At 32.6% G+C, this 17,698-nt stretch overlaps 1 long non-coding RNA gene and 1 other non-coding gene across 16 annotated transcripts; one reads left to right on the top strand and one right to left on the bottom strand.

Annotated features, from left to right (window-relative positions):
- Positions 1-282: 282 nt before the first annotated feature.
- LOC131632753 (uncharacterized) lies at positions 283-3,587 on the bottom strand. Of its 15 annotated transcripts, XR_009293131.1 has the most exons (6): positions 2,669-3,586; positions 2,505-2,582; positions 2,338-2,382; positions 967-2,173; positions 621-870; positions 283-464 (listed from the first exon to the last, which is right to left on the bottom strand). It is a non-coding gene; the product is annotated as an uncharacterized LOC131632753 (long non-coding RNA). The 15 variants fall into 15 exon arrangements; XR_009293128.1 differs by having other exon boundaries at positions 967-2,382; positions 2,669-3,587; XR_009293133.1 differs by having other exon boundaries at positions 2,338-2,960; positions 3,035-3,587.
- A 1,897-nt stretch (positions 3,588-5,484) lies between these two features.
- Positions 5,485-5,557, top strand: TRNAK-UUU (transfer RNA lysine (anticodon UUU)). Its single transcript has one exon. It is a non-coding gene; the product is annotated as a tRNA-Lys (tRNA).
- The last annotated feature ends 12,141 nt before the right edge of the window (positions 5,558-17,698 follow it).

The raw sequence follows: 17,698 nt of genomic DNA, 5'->3' as shown, positions 1-17,698 counted from the left end.
GTTTCAACAAAATCAACAAAGGACACAACATATCACTATCAACATTTTGGTTTATTGGAGTTACAAACAAAATAACAACTAGTTATTTCTTATGATCCTGCGACTCTCTTTTTTCAATATTCTCACTACTCAAATTCAAAAAAAAAAAAATCTACATGATACATACAAACCCAGTGAATAAGAAACACATCGAACATACCACTATATATAGAAAAGTAAGAAAAGAAACCAATTATTTAACTATTGACTTGATAGTTGTCACTTGACACTGATTACTGAATATGAACCAACCTATTTCTGCTTCTCCATTATAGTTGGAATCATCAGTGTGAATAACAGTTTGAAGTTCACAATCAACTATTGCTAATGAATCTGCAGACTTTCTTTACCTCCTAGTGTTATGATGCTACAAATTTCCTCTACAACTTCTTTTACCTTTGTCATATTTCGATAGAACATGAAACCTATCACAATAACATCATCTATTATTAACAATCAATATAATCATGACACCATAAACCTGAACTAATTGAAGTATAAACATGTTAAGATTCATAATAAATAAATTCAATCTTATTTTCCATACTGTTGACAGTATATCTTGGCCTCACAGTTTATACCTCACATCATCTGAGAACAACATTGTATGGCTCATTTGGAGGAACTTGTTTCCAAAATTCTGCAAAATTCCAAAATTTGTTACAAATAGTCCATCAGTGTTCATCTGAAATTTTGATCGGTTATGAAAATATCGATAATGGTGTTAAAAGTGACTTATTTGGAACATAATGATACATATCAATACAATACTTTGCATCCATCTTTCACGAAATGCAAGCCCGTTATTTGCCTCAATTCTGTCCTTATTTTCTGTAACAAATATCACAATAAACATAAAATCGACTATTAGTGATAGTTTACTCAGCAAAACAGAATGTAATACAATATCAATACACTTTTACGTACCATCACCCAAACTTCAGCAATATTCATATCAAGTGCTTATGTTCCCAAACAAAATAAATCATCCTAATACTCTTCGACCTCTTCACACCAGTAGCACAAAAAGGTCGATCATGTCCACAAGAACTCACAACAATCTTCGCCTCCATAACATTAGAATCCATACAACCTGGCGTTAGGTTTCGCAAGAAGGTTACTCATGATTGTTAAAGTGAGCAACACAACGTGTTTGATAGCAACATAGTCTATATGGATTTATCCAAGATCACTAAAATTCATAGTTCATCTTCATCATTATGTTGGATTCAAAAGCATTGATACGGTGTCTTGCCAAACCGCGGTCCATAAAACTTTGGCTTCGTGTGGCAAAGGCCGAAGATCTTGAATTCATCACTACTGTAGCTATAGCAAAACATGTCAAGTAGTATCAACTAAGGCTCGTGTCATGTTTCAATTGTCAAACATTCTGATTTACTAAATGACATTTACAAACGACACAACCATATGTAAGTTCACAAAACATATATAATCTGTTGTTAATAAACCATTAACTCTTCCACATGAACCATATTACATAGGAGAACCATGCCCAACACTGCATAAACCAAAACTGGTAAAAACCAGAAAAGAAAATTCCAAATATTTTACACAGAAGAAAATATAGAACTCTGATGCAGTTTCGGCTAATAAGTATGTTAGAGCAAGATCACGAACCTGTTATACTTGAGGCTGGTGTTTGTAAGACTAGATGCAAAAGCCATAACAGGGCCAATTGCAAATATAGAAGAGAATGGAGTTGATTCAGATGAAGGCGACACTGGAAGCACTGATATAGTTTCGAAAATTGCAAGCAGAACCCAAGCGGCAACGTAGTGAATGAATGTGAGGAAAATTGGGAAGTTAAAACCATGCCTTACCCATCACCTATCAACAATAAAGCTATAATATGCAACATAAGTGACATTTCATAATGATGATAAGTTACACGCAACATAAGAGGAAAAATGGTTTTGATTTCCGACGAATTTGTTAGCCACGATGATACCAACAACAACCATGAAGTTGAAGGATAAAAGACATTGATTCAGAAATACACAAAATTTGAGTTGTAAGACAACCTATGAACATAACCCAATGCACATCAAATCTCACTATAACTATATATCATTTGCACCATCTTCAGCAAACTTAGGATTTCCAAGTTTCAAAGCTGCAAAAAAATTTGGCATATCAGCTACCAAAGTTGTACTATATTATGAGTAGGATAGATATCATGTGAAAATGAACATTAATTTGATTATATGGAAATTGTTAGAATGTTTAAAACTACTACAAAAAGTATTGACTAAATACCAAAAGGAAGATACTACATACCAGAGTAGCTGATATGAGATATTCTTGCCTACTCTTGAAGGAATCCTTGATGAGTCCACCAATGTCCCGTGTTGAACAACAATACATCAGCACTCTTCCATATGTTTCAGAGAAAGTGTTCAATATGGATTGAAATTTAAATGAAAGTAAGGTTGTTGTTGACTTACACAAAAATTCATTTATTAAACACATATTTTAATTCAGTTTTCTTCAACATGTAAGCACGAGGATCGACATGCTGGGAGCTAAAAAATCAAAATAAAGATAATGAGGCACACATATTTTGATAGAGCATAGAAACAGAAGTAAAACCAAGAGAACATGTGAATACCTGCATCTGGAATCACTTTCACTGCAACTCATGGCAATTAGTGTATGTTTTGTTAACAAACTTGTCTATATAGCTCTTAACATATACAAATTAAAATTAATCAGAGTACTACTAATTGCTAACATATAAAAAATCAATACTTTAGAGCTTAAAACTCACAACCCTAAAATATAAAATACAAAGCAGAAAAAAGTTCAAAAATCTCCTCCTGCACCACAAAAACCCTAACCACAACACCAGAATCCTAACTTTCACGTTCTTGAATCCATTGCATCCATCACAGATTTGAATGCTAAAACAGAAAAAACCTAAATCAAAAAAAAAAATCAGAAATAACATAAAAACGTAGAATACAAAAAAGGATACCAAAAAGGTGTTCGACGCTGAAGCCGGGAGGACCCATGACAGTTTCATCAATTTTCAGCGGCTTCATTTTCTTTCACATAAGTTACGGAATCGAAATCGAAACTCACCATGGTAGAATACAAAAAGGGATACCAATGATTTCTCCAAAGTCTTGATTTCGTGTCTCTTGTTTTAGGCAAAATAAGATTTCTGAAACCCTAATTCCGTGCATCATTACATAATCAGAAATTAGGGTTTCATCTCAACGATAGAGAAAAACAAAGAGAGGGAAGTGAGATAGAAAGAGGAAGAAGGTTGAGGAAGAGGAATATGAAGAGGAAAACGAAGAAGATTGAGGAAGAGGAAGAAGATTCCTCACCTTCTGTAGAGAGAAAGAGAAAAAAAGATCTAAAGAGAAAAGGTGAAAGAGAAAGAAAAGCGTGAAAAGGACCGTGAGAAAGCGTGTTTTTCAGGAAATTTTGAATTAAAGTAGAGGAGAATATAGGTAGGTGTGCAATGATACAGGTAGTCTTTTAGTTGGAAAAGTAGTACAGTTGGTTAGTTGGAAAGACAATGTAAATTCAAAATGGTAGAAAACGTGAACAAAAAAGTAAACGTGTGTTTCAAACCCAAATAATCAATTGGATAGTTAAGATAGGGGGTAGAAAATGACATGTTTTCAATTAAAAGTGGGTATGTGGCATAAGAAGAAGCAAGGATCATGTAGGCTTTTCCAGAATAATTAATGTTCTTATATGGTAGATTTGTGTCCTATATAAAGAAATCTTGTGCTTACTTTCTAAGTACACTTTTGTTATTCACTAATCTTCTTTCCCACTTACTCTCTTATCATAAAAAAAATATTTACTATACATTGCTTTAGTGGTTAGAGAGCTAAAAATACATATGTTAAGAGTGGTGTAATTTTATTGTTATGCTCAAATTATAGCTCAAATTGTAATTCAAAAGCATAGTTCTCTTACTTCCCTGTGACTTTGAGGTTACAAGTTAAATCTGGTAAAAAAAACTTAGGGTCTGTTTGGTAAAAATAGTGGTTGACTGATAAGCTAGCTGATAGCTTATAGCTTATGACTGATGGCTGATGACTGATGACTTATAACTTATAGCGGATGGTTGAGACTGATAGCTTAAAAGCTCATTGAAGTGTTTGGTAAAATTAGCGGTTTAATTAACTTATAAATGTAAAATGACATAAATGATATTTAATATATAATTATTTTATTTTAAATTAAAATAAATTATAAGGGTTAAAAATGGATATTAATTAAAATAATAAGGATAAAAAAGGAAGAAAAAGTAATAAGCTATAAGACATAAGCTAAAACGCTATTTAAAATAGCGTCTGGAAAATAAGCTATAAGCTAGTAAAATAAGCTATAAGCTCGTGATGAAAAGACCGTTACCAAACGGGTCTAAATTATCATATGAGCTTATAAGACATAAGACATAAGCTATAAGCTCGAAAATATGTCTTACCAAATAGAGCCTTAGTGTAATGAAGGTGGATGAGTTGATTATTGTTTAAAAGCTCAAGTTATTTTAGTGAAATTCTCAAGAGAAAACTCCTAGAAATGTATTAGGTCATGTGGTTTAAGACTGAACGAATATAAATTCGTGATGTGATATTTTTATGTCTATCTTTTACTTTTTAGTATTTTACGTTTTGTTACTTAATCTCTTTATATTCTCTTTGTTTCTTAAAATCAATTGTTTCGGAAAAAAATATCTAAAATTAAATAACACAATTGAATTTATCTTTCGTTTCAAGTCATTTGATAAATATAATATCTTAAGTTGTTTTGGTTTAAACTTTTTTTTTTTTGGTATGCTATCTTCTCTTTTATTTATTTATTTAAACTACTATTATTTCATTAATTTTTAATATTTTACAGGGAGATTACCAACTTTCGTTGTTGTTATTGCATATATTTTAAAAAAGTTGTGAAAGAAAGTGTGGGTATTTTTTTAATATAAAATAAATAACAATGAACATACTCTAAAGTATTTTTTTATAATTTTTCTTTTTTTATAAAATGATTAAATTCAAATTTAACTTAATTTATAAATCAAATAAATTTAGTTGATTGGCAATTCAAATTCGGGTCTACTTGTTACAAAACCAGCCAATGTAAGTTTTGTTTCCATATTTTTATTTATTTTTAAAAAAAAAACAAAAATGAATAAAGTTTAAGCGAAGAGACTAATTTTATAAATAAGTTAAAATAAAAGACCAAAATTATAATTAAATTATAATTAAATATGATCTATATAACTTTTAATAATAAATTATTCTATAAAGTGTCTTCATATATACATTACCATTTGCTTTTAAATTTCAATAAAGTCTAATATTTAAATCAATTTTTAAAATATAACAAACCATAATTTATATTTAGTTATTACAAATGTAAGTGGAAATAAAAAATGTTAAACTAGAAGGACAGCATGTAGCCGTCTTAGCTCAGCTGGTAGAGCGCGTGGCTTTTAACCACGTGGTCGTGGGTTCGATTCCCACAGACGGCGAAAATTTTCTTTTGTTTTGAACGATTTCCTTATGCGAAAATCTCCATCAACCAACTGCATACACATTTATGAGATATCATTAAACTACCGCCACTTTATTTTGTTACTTTAAACATTATTTATTTTTGAATAGTTGTATAAACCATGCAATATCATTCACCTTAGATAGACATATATAATTACCGAAAGAAATACAAGTATATAGGTCATATATTACTTATAAAATAGTAATTATATTAAAAATATAATAGTAAAACAATTTAAAAAAATTAATCTTCTAATAATTCTAAAAACATGCCATTGTTATAAAATGTATTTTTGTTAAATTCATGGTGTGTAACAACTTAGAAACTCTTTATCTTATTATTTTAGTTTTATTATATTTTTACGTTTTTAGAAAATAAAGCAATCACTCAACTCAAGCACTAGTACTTTTATTTTTCCAGCTACACGAGGGCAGAGTCCAAAGAGAAAAGGAAATTAGTTAACCAATGCCACTTGTGTCGCTGTTAATCGCACTATGTAAGTATCCCGAACATTCCTCGTATTCAATATTCCCCCCTCCATGAAGATTCAAGCTATACTTTGTCATCGCATCAACACACTTGTTAGCATCCCGATGAATTTTCAACACCTTGGCCCCTATAAAGGAGTCCATAGTGGTCTTGATTTTTCACATTAAGGTTGTATCTCGCAGTTGCGTTTTCTTACCCTTGATGATATTAGCCGCTTCTTGGTTATCCACTTGGACTTCAATGTGGTTATAGCCTTTTGCCTGAGCTAGTTTTAAACCTTCATAAATACCCCAAAATTCTGCAGTTAGCACATTGCATTTATCTACATTTTTGGAGAATCCGCCCATCCAAACACCTTCGTTGTTTCGCATCAGGCCTCCACAACCTGCTTCCCTATTTTTTGCGACTGCACCATCTGTATTAATAGTAATCCAACCCGTTTTCGGTTTTTGCCAGACATACCCAGCTGGTATGCTCCATTAGTTGCTTGCCTTCCTCTGCATCTCACTGCTCAGTTTATAACACTGAACCATATCCAATATATCTGCAGTCAGATTACGGGAGGCTACGTAGTCTGGTACAAATCTTTGTTGATTCCTCGAGTACCACAATTGATGGCAAGCAATTGCCCATATAGCTTGCCAGTTTTGGAACCTTCGGACTTGAATTTGCAAATTGAGCTTAATCTAGTCAGATAGGTTTCATGTAAAGAAAGCTCCAAAACTATTTGGTGCAAAGAGTTGTAGCCACACTCGTTTCACATGCAGGCAGTCCCTCATGACATGAGTAATAGTTTCCTCGTCTCCATTGTGTAAACTCGGTTTTTTGAGGCGAACTGACTCCTTGCTCTTTTTTTGTCTTTGATATTTTTTTATTATTTTTTTTTGCAAGAGTCGCCACCGACTTTTATTTTATCCAAAAAAGGAAAGGCATAAAAGAACAGGAAAGACCTTTTGACAGATTTTGGGTTCGGGGGGTTGGTTATACAAAGGGAAGGTTTTAAGCACCCTTTGTATCCATGGTTATCCATGGGCTCTTAGTTTTGCTTAGATCACTTTTGCCCTTGTTTGATTTTTAAAATAAGCTCGGCAAGACATTAAGCCTTGTGCCTACATACCTCCTCGGTGCAATGGAGAAGTCAGAGCTAATGTAGTTCCGCTTTTAAAAAACGTTTGAAAAAAAACATAAACACGTTTACCATCGTCGGAGCGAATACTCAGCCATTGATCTTGATCATGAGAACAAATAGATTCTTTGCATCACAAATGAAAGAAGGGCTCCAACTCGGATGAAAATCAACGAGTATGACACTATCTCTTTCACGTGGAAAAGATTCCATTATATCAATCAATCTCAAAATCGTGGGGTATCTCAACTCACTACAACACTTAATCGTGTCTAAACTTTGAAAGAAAGGCCACTAAGGGCAAAAGGTATTTTATAAGAAAAGATTTTTAAAAGAGGTTTTACAAACATAAGAAGATTTTGGAAAAAGGGAGAAGATTTTGAAAATTTAAGAAGTGGGAGGAGATGAAGAGGCTATCCTAGTGCTTAAAATAAAAGTTTAAGGAGAGAATGATCTAACCAAAATAAGAAACCAACAGTTGGCCGACGCATTACCACTTGGGGATCCAGATGAACTTATTATCTTTAGCACCACTTTGCATTAAGCACATTAAAATTTTCTGATGAAAATCAGGCAGAGTAACGGCTGTTTTCGGGTAAAATCCTTATCTCAATGCCTTGGAATTAACCATCAAGGACTTTCAAGGAAATACCTGCATACGCAAACAGACAACAATCCAATGCCAGACAGAACAACCACAGAGTAATAAGAGAATAAGGGTCCAGAGGCACTAAGTCCATAAGTCCGAATCTCCAAAATGCTAGGGATAGTAACCAGTAGTCCAAGAGAGAACCTTAAGCGTTTTTTTTAGATTTTTGTTGTTTATTAGTGTTTTCGCATAAAAGTAAAGTATGGTCCAAGTGGACAAAAAGAAAATAGCGGAAACATAAACATAGCGTCCAAATGGACAAAGAGAAAATAGCGGAATATAAACGTCCAAATGGACAAAGAGAAAATAGCGGAAACATAAATAATATGTCCAAATGGACAAAGAAAAAATAGCGGAAATATAAATAATATGTCCAAATGGACAAAGAAAAATAGCGGAAACATAAATAATATGTCCAAATGGACAAAGAAAAAATAGCAGAAATATAAATAATATGTCCAAATGGACAAAAAAAAATAGCAGAAACATAAATAATATGTCCAAGTGGACAAAGAAAAAATAACAGAAACATAAATAATATGTCCAAATGGACAAAGGAAAAATAACAGAAATATAAATAATATGTCCAAGTGGACAAAGAAAAAAATAACAGAAATATAAATAATATGTCCAAATGGACAAAGAAAAAATAACAGAAATATAAATAATATGTCCAAGTGGACAAAGAAAAAATAACAGAAATATAAATAATATGTCCAAATGGACAAAGGAAAAATAACAGAAATATAAATAATATGTCCAAGTGGACAAAGAAAAAATAACAGAAATATAAATAATATGTCCAAATGGACAAAGAAAAAATAACAGAAATATAAATAATATGTCCAAGTGGACAAAGAAAAAATAACAGAAATATAAATAATAAATAATAAAATAAAGCATAAAGCAAGAAATATAAAGAACAATATAATAAAATACGGAAATTAAAGTCAATTGTTAGTATGTTAAAGATAACCATCTTGAAACTTGTCAAGTATGTTATCAAAGTTAGTAATAAAGATTGATGGTGAGTGAAGGATGTTCTTGGATTTAAATTCAATGGAACTTTATCAGAAGCTTGATAAAATCATAGCGACTACACGATAAAATTCCATAAGTCTTAAATCAACCGCATACAATTCTCTTCCATGTTTGATCTTTTTTTATTCCAATTCAAGACAAAGTAAAAGATAAGAAATAATATCAAATAATATACAAAAATAAATATAAAACAAATTAAGCTTAATATTTTTTGTGATTTTCTTGGAATTGATTTTAAGTTAATTAACAAACTAATTAAACAAATAATTATACAAATAATTAAACTTAACAAAAAATATTCTTTTTTATGTCAAAAATTAGATTATAAAAATATAAACCTAAATCTAAAAGGAAAATATTTTTGGAGTTTTCTTTTTTATTGGTTGAAAATAATAAAAAAAAAGCAATATTTACATAATTACTAATTAATTAAGCAAAATAAATTAATTATGAAAAGAAATAAAATATTTTTAGGTTAAAAATTAAATAAACATTTTATCAACTTAAAACTAAAATTAAAACTTTTTTTTTTTGAGAGATTAAAAATATGCATAAATATGGAGTTTTTAATTCATGAACTCCTAACACTACTACATATTAAAAATTACATTGTACTTACTCTATGATGTTCCAAGAGTGGAATAGAGTGATTGAAATTGATTGAAAGTGGCTATTTGAATGAGCCTTGATTTTTACAAGTTTCTTGAAACTTTTGAAAAATATAAAACTTATGCTATGCTTTTGGAGTGTGTTGTTATTCTTCTCTTGTTCCTCCTCCTATTTTTCCTCTCTTTTTTGAATGAAGAAAATGAAGTTCTATTTATAGGCAAAGAGTTTGATCTTGGAAGCCTTGCAAGTGGAAATTGTCATGATTGATTTTGTGGAAAAAATATGATAATGGAATATTTTCAATGAGTGTATTTCTTAACCATGGTTAAAACACTCAAGTATTATTCTCTTCAATCTTGCAATAATATATTTAAGCATCTTGAATTGGTCTTGATTGGCAACCATAAGCATCTTTGATAATATTTTTGAATTATCTCACTTTAATTAAACTTTAAATGAATAAAATTTAATTAAAATGAAATAAAAATGTCATGAATCATGGATGGGTCGTGGATGCCCTTTAAACATATGAGAATCAAGATTGAATCACAAAAGAATTGGCCTTTTTGAAAAAAAATCAAATTTTGGTCATTACTTGTTTCATGCATTTTTCCAAAAAAGGTCAACTTCATCAAGGCATATCTCCCTCAATTTTGATCCTATGAAAGTGTTCTTTAACTTTTTGGAAAGCCCAAGATGTCCTCTACAAGCCACTTTGGAAGCGTTTTTGCATTTGGAGAAGTTATCTTGATGATATGGGCTTTGACAAAAAACTGCTTTTTGTTGACTTTGAAAATGACCTGTAATGTTTTGGCTTATATCTCTTAGGCGGAAGCATTTCTTGACCTTGGTCCCAACATCAAAGTTGTAGAGAATTGAATTTCCTTGAGAATGAGCTTTGGTTGGAATTTTTCTGATAAATTATGAGAGAGTTATGGTCGGTCAAAGTTCAGTTGACTTTTAGCTAAAAAACTCTAATTTTGCAATTTTGAGTTTTGTCGATTTCTGAACTTTTCTTGATGAATTATGATCAACCATTGATCACATGATGAATATTTTGACAAAATATGGATGTTGACCAAAAATTGCATTTTTGACTGTCTGTTGACTTTTTGGTCAAACTGGTCGTCTGTTGACTGTTTGAGCTGTTGACTGTGCGTCTGAGCGAATCGAAGTTTGAAAATTTGTCTGGTGGTATTTTGAGACATATGGAGATCCATGAAATCCATTTGAGGTCTCAAAAACTCGTTCTCCTGAAGAAAAAAAACAAAAACCCTAGTTAGGGACTGTTTGTGTAGGAGACAGTTAGGCGTACCTGATTTTTGTGCAGTGTTGAGTCTCTGTTGACCACGTGATTATCAGAAGACTTCTAGAACAAAATCTTGGAAATTTGAAGTGCAAAAAAAAATTTGATTTGACTGATGGTACAAACACGGAGAATTGCGCTGATAGCGGGTTTGACTGGTAACTAGCTGTCCGGGTATTAACGTAACAGTTAAAGTGAAAATTCAACAGTTTAAAGTTAATTTTTTTCTTTTTTTGTTTTTGTTGTGTTAATGGTGAAAAACTTATTTACCTGAGCTGTTAGAAAAACACAAACATAATAAATAAATAAAATATACTGTACGCGAACGAAAATACCGATAATAACCTTGAAAAAAAAAATATTTAATGCACAGAAAAATAAATATTTAACACACATAATATTATCTTGATAATTAAACTACCGTACGACAGATAGTACAACATTTAATACTAACAATACAAATATTACATAATATAATGAACAGTACGACAAATAAAATAAACGGTACACTATTTGAAAGCGACAGATACAACAAACTTTAAAAATGACGATTAATAATCCATGCTATGAACAACAGAAAATAGATGATCGGAAGTGTAACCATCGCAGGTCCGCATTTTTCAGGACTATGCAGACAGAAGAAGGACATGATCACCGTAAAAATAGTGATGACTATAAGAAAAAGTGTATCCATCCACTTTGCCATTTTTGCCGAGGAAGAAGAGAAAATAATTATGAGATAGAAGTTTGAGAAATTTGGGAGATGAGTGAAATTTGATGTGAGAATTTATGGAAAAAATGAGGAGTATTTATAGAGTGAAAAGAGAGAGATAGAGTCGTTGGGAGTGGAGTGTTACCGTTTTGAATAGTAGTAGGATTTGAAAAAAAGTATGGTAGGTTTTGAAAAGAAAAGGGGTGTAGAATAAAGCTAGGATTTGAAAAGAAAGAAAGAGATTTAAAAAAAAATATAGTATAAAAATAAAAATTAGTGGGAAATAAAACCAATAATAATTTAATTGTTACCAGTATAATCTGAAACCCGGACTCCGCGCCTGCAAATTTTAATTCTGTACCAACTGCGTCAGCATTATTTATCTGAAAATAAATCTCAAATAAACAGTGTATGAAGTGATAAACAGTATTTGGCGTTTATGTAAGAATAAATTTAACAGCGAACCAAAATACTGTATAAAAAATTCTAAAAATTGAGTATTTATAAAATCAGGATATTTATGAAATAAAAATCCAAGATTGTATAAAAATCCAAATTTTTAGACAGAAGTCTGTTGACTTCTTTTTTTTGAAAAAAGAACGAGGGCGAATTTTGGGGTATAACAATAATGATCATAACACTTAGAAAATGATGGGATCTCAGAGGTCAAAAATTGGGGTGCAACACATTGCAGTCCTCACAACACGGGTCCCTAAGCTTAAGTATGCTTAGGCACTTGTTAGTCTTAAGTCTCTCATGTTGCATCATCGTAATCATGCTACAGATCCTTTATGATACAGTTAATGTCCAAATGTCTCGTCACGACTATAGGCTCTAGCTGCATCCGTACCCGTACAAATGTTGTACGCAGTGGATATTGTAAATTGTTCTGAATTTGTTCCTCCCCACGTGCAGATATCAGGCTTATTGCTTTCTAACTCTGGTGGTTCAATGGCTCGAATTCTGTCCACAAGCTCTTGCGTTATACTTGTCATACCCCAATTTTTGACCTAAGATACCACCTCATATCATCTGCATATGCATCTTTTGCATCTCTAACAAATTGCATAGCTTGTGTTTGCTACTTGTGACTCAGCAGGATTTAATCAGGAAATCACTCATCAGTACAAGTAATAATCAATTAGGGTTTTGTTCTCCCTTCATTTCAAATGATTTATCTTCATCAACAATCAACATTTGGTCCCCAGAGATTCACTTCAACAAACTCAACAGCTTTGAATCAACTGAATTAGGGTTTTGACTGAAGATAGCATACTCCTGACTTTTGCTCAAGACTTGACCTAATGACTTGGGACATGATATCAAGACCTCAAGTGCATCATTTTGACCTAATCCATTGGCTCATAACATCTCCTACACAAAGATTGATCAGACAAATCCTCAGATCAGGGTTTTGAACTATCAGGGACTGAAATCAGGGATCACATTTGGGAAACCCTAAAAATCCCCAGGAAGTCAATCAAAGGTTTCAATTATCCTCAAATAATCCCTATGACAATATCCCATGGAAATTGCATCTCAATTCAAGACCTACAGTCATCAATTTCATCAGGTCGACAATTAGGGTTTTTTGACCTAATTCACTGAACAACTGACTTTTTAATCAGGACATGGTGCCACAACTCAAACCATGGCTCAATATCCTCTAATGCTTCAATATGGTCCATTCATACTATTCATTTGATGAGGATAGCCTGTTTCATTTGAAATCTCCAGAAACGCGATTCGTCTGAAAAAGTCAACTGTACAAGATCACCATTGACTTTTGGGGAATTTTGGTCAACCATGACTTTTGAAGTTTTGAATCATCAATATATGATATGAGAAGTCATTTGATCAAGGAAAATCAAGAAAATCAATCAAGAATCAAAAAGTCAAAAGTTTGACTTTCCATACTTAGAAAAATTTCTAAGTGTTTTTCATGGTTTTTTCCAAACTTTGAAAGGGAATTTCTCAAAATTTCACCTACAAACTGAAAAAAACTTCCAACATGAAAGTTGTAGATTTTGATCCAATAAACAACTTTGACACATATAAATTTTTTCCATAAGATCAACCATTTAAGAGATATGGTGCTTCAAAGTTGGTACTTTTTGAAAAATCCACTTAAAACTTCATTTTTCTCAAAGTTCATGGATCTTTTTCACCCACTTCCTTAAGGATTTTGAAGAAACTTTCAACTAGGGTTTTGAAGTGTGTAACATGAGCTTTCCAAAATGTCCAAGAGCATGAAAAAATATGGAGTGTAGCTATGGTTTTGAATTTTGACATTAGTGAACTTTTCACTTGAAATTTCAAGCCATTTTTGCAAAGTTATGAACCAATTTGCCAAATAATGCAAGTAATGATACATAGAGGCAATAATTGAATGATATTTTCTGATTTGAAGATCAGAATGGAAGAGGATAGGAAGCTTGGAATTTAACCATGGTTTAGTAACTTTAACCATTTGCATTTAATGTGAAAGATTCCATTTTATCTCTTAAGCCAAATCATCATTCTTGAAGCAACTTGCAAGAGCTCTTCATTCAGAATCCTTGGCCTATAAATAGAGGTCATTACCTCATTCAAAATCACACCAAAACCTCACAAAGCATAGGTTTTCTCTTTCTTTCTTGAATTGCAAGTTTCATGTTTCAAAGTGAGGTAGAAATCCCAACCTCCAAATCCTTGAAGCTATGGCCAAAGTGATGATTCTAGCAAACCATAAACATCATATGGGATGTGTTTGAATCACTCACACCCCCCAAATCACCCTAAATCTCAGAATCACTTTTCAACCACCATGTTTGCATAAAATGAGCCTTAACATATCAATTCTCATACCAGGCCATATCTGTCCAATCTAACCATCCAAACACACTCCATATACTTCATATGAACTGTTCCAACCATTATCCATGATCTGAAACATCAAAATCAGCTAGCTTGATCCTCACTTGAACCATACTGCAGATCGAGTACCATGGATTGATCAAGAGGTTTTCAAATTGCTCCAGGCATCCAAACATGTTCCATAAGGTCCACTGAAGGTGTTCAGATCAAGAAACAACAACTGGAACTCTTCATTTGCAGAATTCGATTCTCAGTTTTGCCATTTTTAAGGTAAGTGCTCATGAACTTCAAACTCTATCATACATGCATCATAAATGAAAAACTAAGTTACCATCTTGTTTCTGCACCATCACTGAATAATAACCCTCAATCAATTGCATCATATCATGATCATACACGATTTCACATTGAAATTCAGTTTTAGGGTTCTTCATGTTCATGTGAAAATTGATAACCTTAGAGCAAAAATAAATGAATTCTAAGATCATCATCATGTTCCTCGTCCAAAACCGAGTGAGATAGACCCTTTGATCAATCAAAACAACACAGATTTGAAGAATTTCAAAATTCAGTTAGGGTTGTGTTCTTGGCGCGTTTTTTGGTTCAGAAATTTCAAATATCAATTTCAAAATATATTTTATTGAACGCGTATGTTTAACAAGCCACAAGCGTGGCTCAGTTGGTCCAGGTTTTGGCATGTGAGAGAGAGGGCGTGAGTTCAAGCCCTATTGGAGACAAAACCATTTTTTTGCAACCTATTTTCTTTCATTTTTTAACAAACTTTAACCATTCATTTAACCAATCAAAATTCATTATTTTCACTTCATTTTTTTTACACTCTTTATTTAATATACATATTTTGACAATGTTAAAAAAAATCATCAAAAAAATATTTATTTGATACATTTTTAATTGGTTTTAAAATGACTTGTTTTTAAGTAATTTTAATACTTTTAAATATTGTTTTTTCATTTGATTTTCAAAGTTAATCACTTGTAAATATTTTTTGAAGCAAACCCTAATCATCTAAGTGTTAATTGAAGACAATCTTCTTGTTTATCTTGATTAAATTGATTTCTTCCAAAATTCAAATCGTTTTAAAAACGAGCGATCACGATTCTTTTCAAAAACGGTAAACCATTTCTTTTTGATTTTCAAAGGAAACTATTGATTAAATCTTTTTAATTGATCAATTGATTTTCAAAACGATGTGGGGCCTCTCGAATATTAGAGAGTATAAGTCCCTTTCGTCTTTCTTTGTACAGTTTTTGTCTTAACAGAAAACTTTTTCCAAATAAACTTCCAAACAGTTTTTTTTAACAAACAAATCTTTCAACTCTTTTTTTAAAACCATCCACCATGTTTTATGAAAATAAAACATGGGCCTCTCGAATATTAGAGAGTATAAGTCCCTTTCCTTTTCTTTATACAGTTTTTCTTTGTACAGAAAACTCTTTCAAAATAAATCTTCAAACCGTTTTTTCAAACAACGCGTCTGTAAATAAACAGTCAACCATGTTTTGTAAATAAAACGGGCCTCCACGTAGGTATAAGTCCCAAGCCCCTTTGTACATACCCACTCTAGTACATGAAATTAGGTATTTCATTGTACGCCTTTTGTACATATCTCAATCAACGTGTTTTTAACTTTGAATAACAAACCAAAAATGAAGGTTTTCTTTAAATCTTCCCAAAAAATATACCATGGGCCTCCATGTAGGTATAAGTCCCAAGCCCCTTTGTAAATACCTGTTTACATAGTTTTGAATAAACTCAAGCGGACCTCTCCCCGAGTGTGAGTCCCGAGCCCTGTGTATACAAATGGATCATGCTTACAGGTATATTTCCTTCATAAACTCCATTATATACACACACTTTGTCATATATATAATTGTTCATACCTGTTCATGTACTTGTGCATGTTTGTTCATACTTGTTCATGTTTGTTCATATGTGTGTTATATATGCTTGTTCAACTTAGTACAACACTAGGTTCCCCATAGCCTCCTATTGGGCTTCGTGCAAAGAATTTCCACTAGTTTAGGTTAGGACATAGAGTATGGTTTCCCGGTGAAATCGCTCTAAGAGCTCAAACCAACTATACCATGCCTCCCCTTGGGCTTTGTACAAACGAGTGACCCTCCCATAGCCTCCTCTTGGGCTTACAATGCAAGGACCCTGGATTGTCCCTCCCATAGCCTCCTCTTGGGCTTACAATGCAAGGACCCTCGGAATAGCCTCCTCTTGGGCTTCGTACAAGGACCCACAGGCTTCTTATAAGCATCCCTAATACCCAAATCAAATACCCTAGGAGATTAGACATTTTTCATCTCTATGCTAGGAGTATCTCTTATATATCATCACAAACAATCAATCAATCAAACTTTTTTGCCACAAGGCTGGCTAATCAATCAAACTGTTTTACCACTGTACTGGATGATTAATCAAAGTTTTTGTCACAAGGCTGACTTCATTGAAACTTTTGCCACGAGGCTGGCTGATTAATTAAAACTTTTTGTCACAAGGCTGACTTCATTGAAAGTTTTTGCCACAAGGCTGGTTAAACAAAAACATCTTTATCATTCTAAGCACCCTAAGTGGCATGGCCCCGGGCTTATAATGAAAAGATTTTCAAACAAAATCAAACAGATGTATGTGATGATATAGATTAGATACATCTAGCATTTAGACGACATTTGTCTATTTTTCTTTGCTTCCACTAGCATAAGTGGGAACTACGATTGCTCTGACTTTCTCAACATCCCTTTGAGAATACGTAGGCACAAGGTCGATCCTTGGCGAGCAAAACAAAACAAAACAAAAAAAAAACCATTCAAACCTTAGCACCCGTAGACCCCGAGCTACAGATGCTCTGATTCCCTCTAAGGGATATGTATGCAGAGGATCGCGATGATCTTTGCGAGCATAATCAAACAAACACCTTAGGTCCCACCTCCTTTTCACAAGAACCTCCACCACAACAAGAATGGAATAAAACATAACAAAGAAACCTATAGAGTACTATAGATACGTTGGGTGCTAATACCTTCCCTTCGTATAACCAACCCTCTTACCCAAAGATCTCTCCCCCACTTTTAGGTTATTGCAACTTTTTTCCTTTTCCTCTTTTGGAAACAATAAAAAGTTTGGTCCGTACAAAAGAAAAATCATTTTTTGAGCACTCGAGCCCAAAGAAGGCATCAGGTGTCTCATCCCACAAAAAGAGGAACAAAAACGGTTTTTCGCCCGCGACAGAAAAATGGCGACTTCACTGGGGACCATCTTTTTATTGTTTCCAAAGAAAGGGTTATTTCTATTTGTTTTGTT

Source organism: Vicia villosa, linkage group LG1 (genome assembly GCF_029867415.1).
Source record: "Vicia villosa cultivar HV-30 ecotype Madison, WI linkage group LG1, Vvil1.0, whole genome shotgun sequence".
Classification (NCBI taxonomy): Eukaryota; Viridiplantae; Streptophyta; class Magnoliopsida; order Fabales; family Fabaceae; genus Vicia; species Vicia villosa.
Note: the sequence above shows the minus strand (reverse complement) of the source record. Positions and strands in the feature narration are given on the sequence as shown.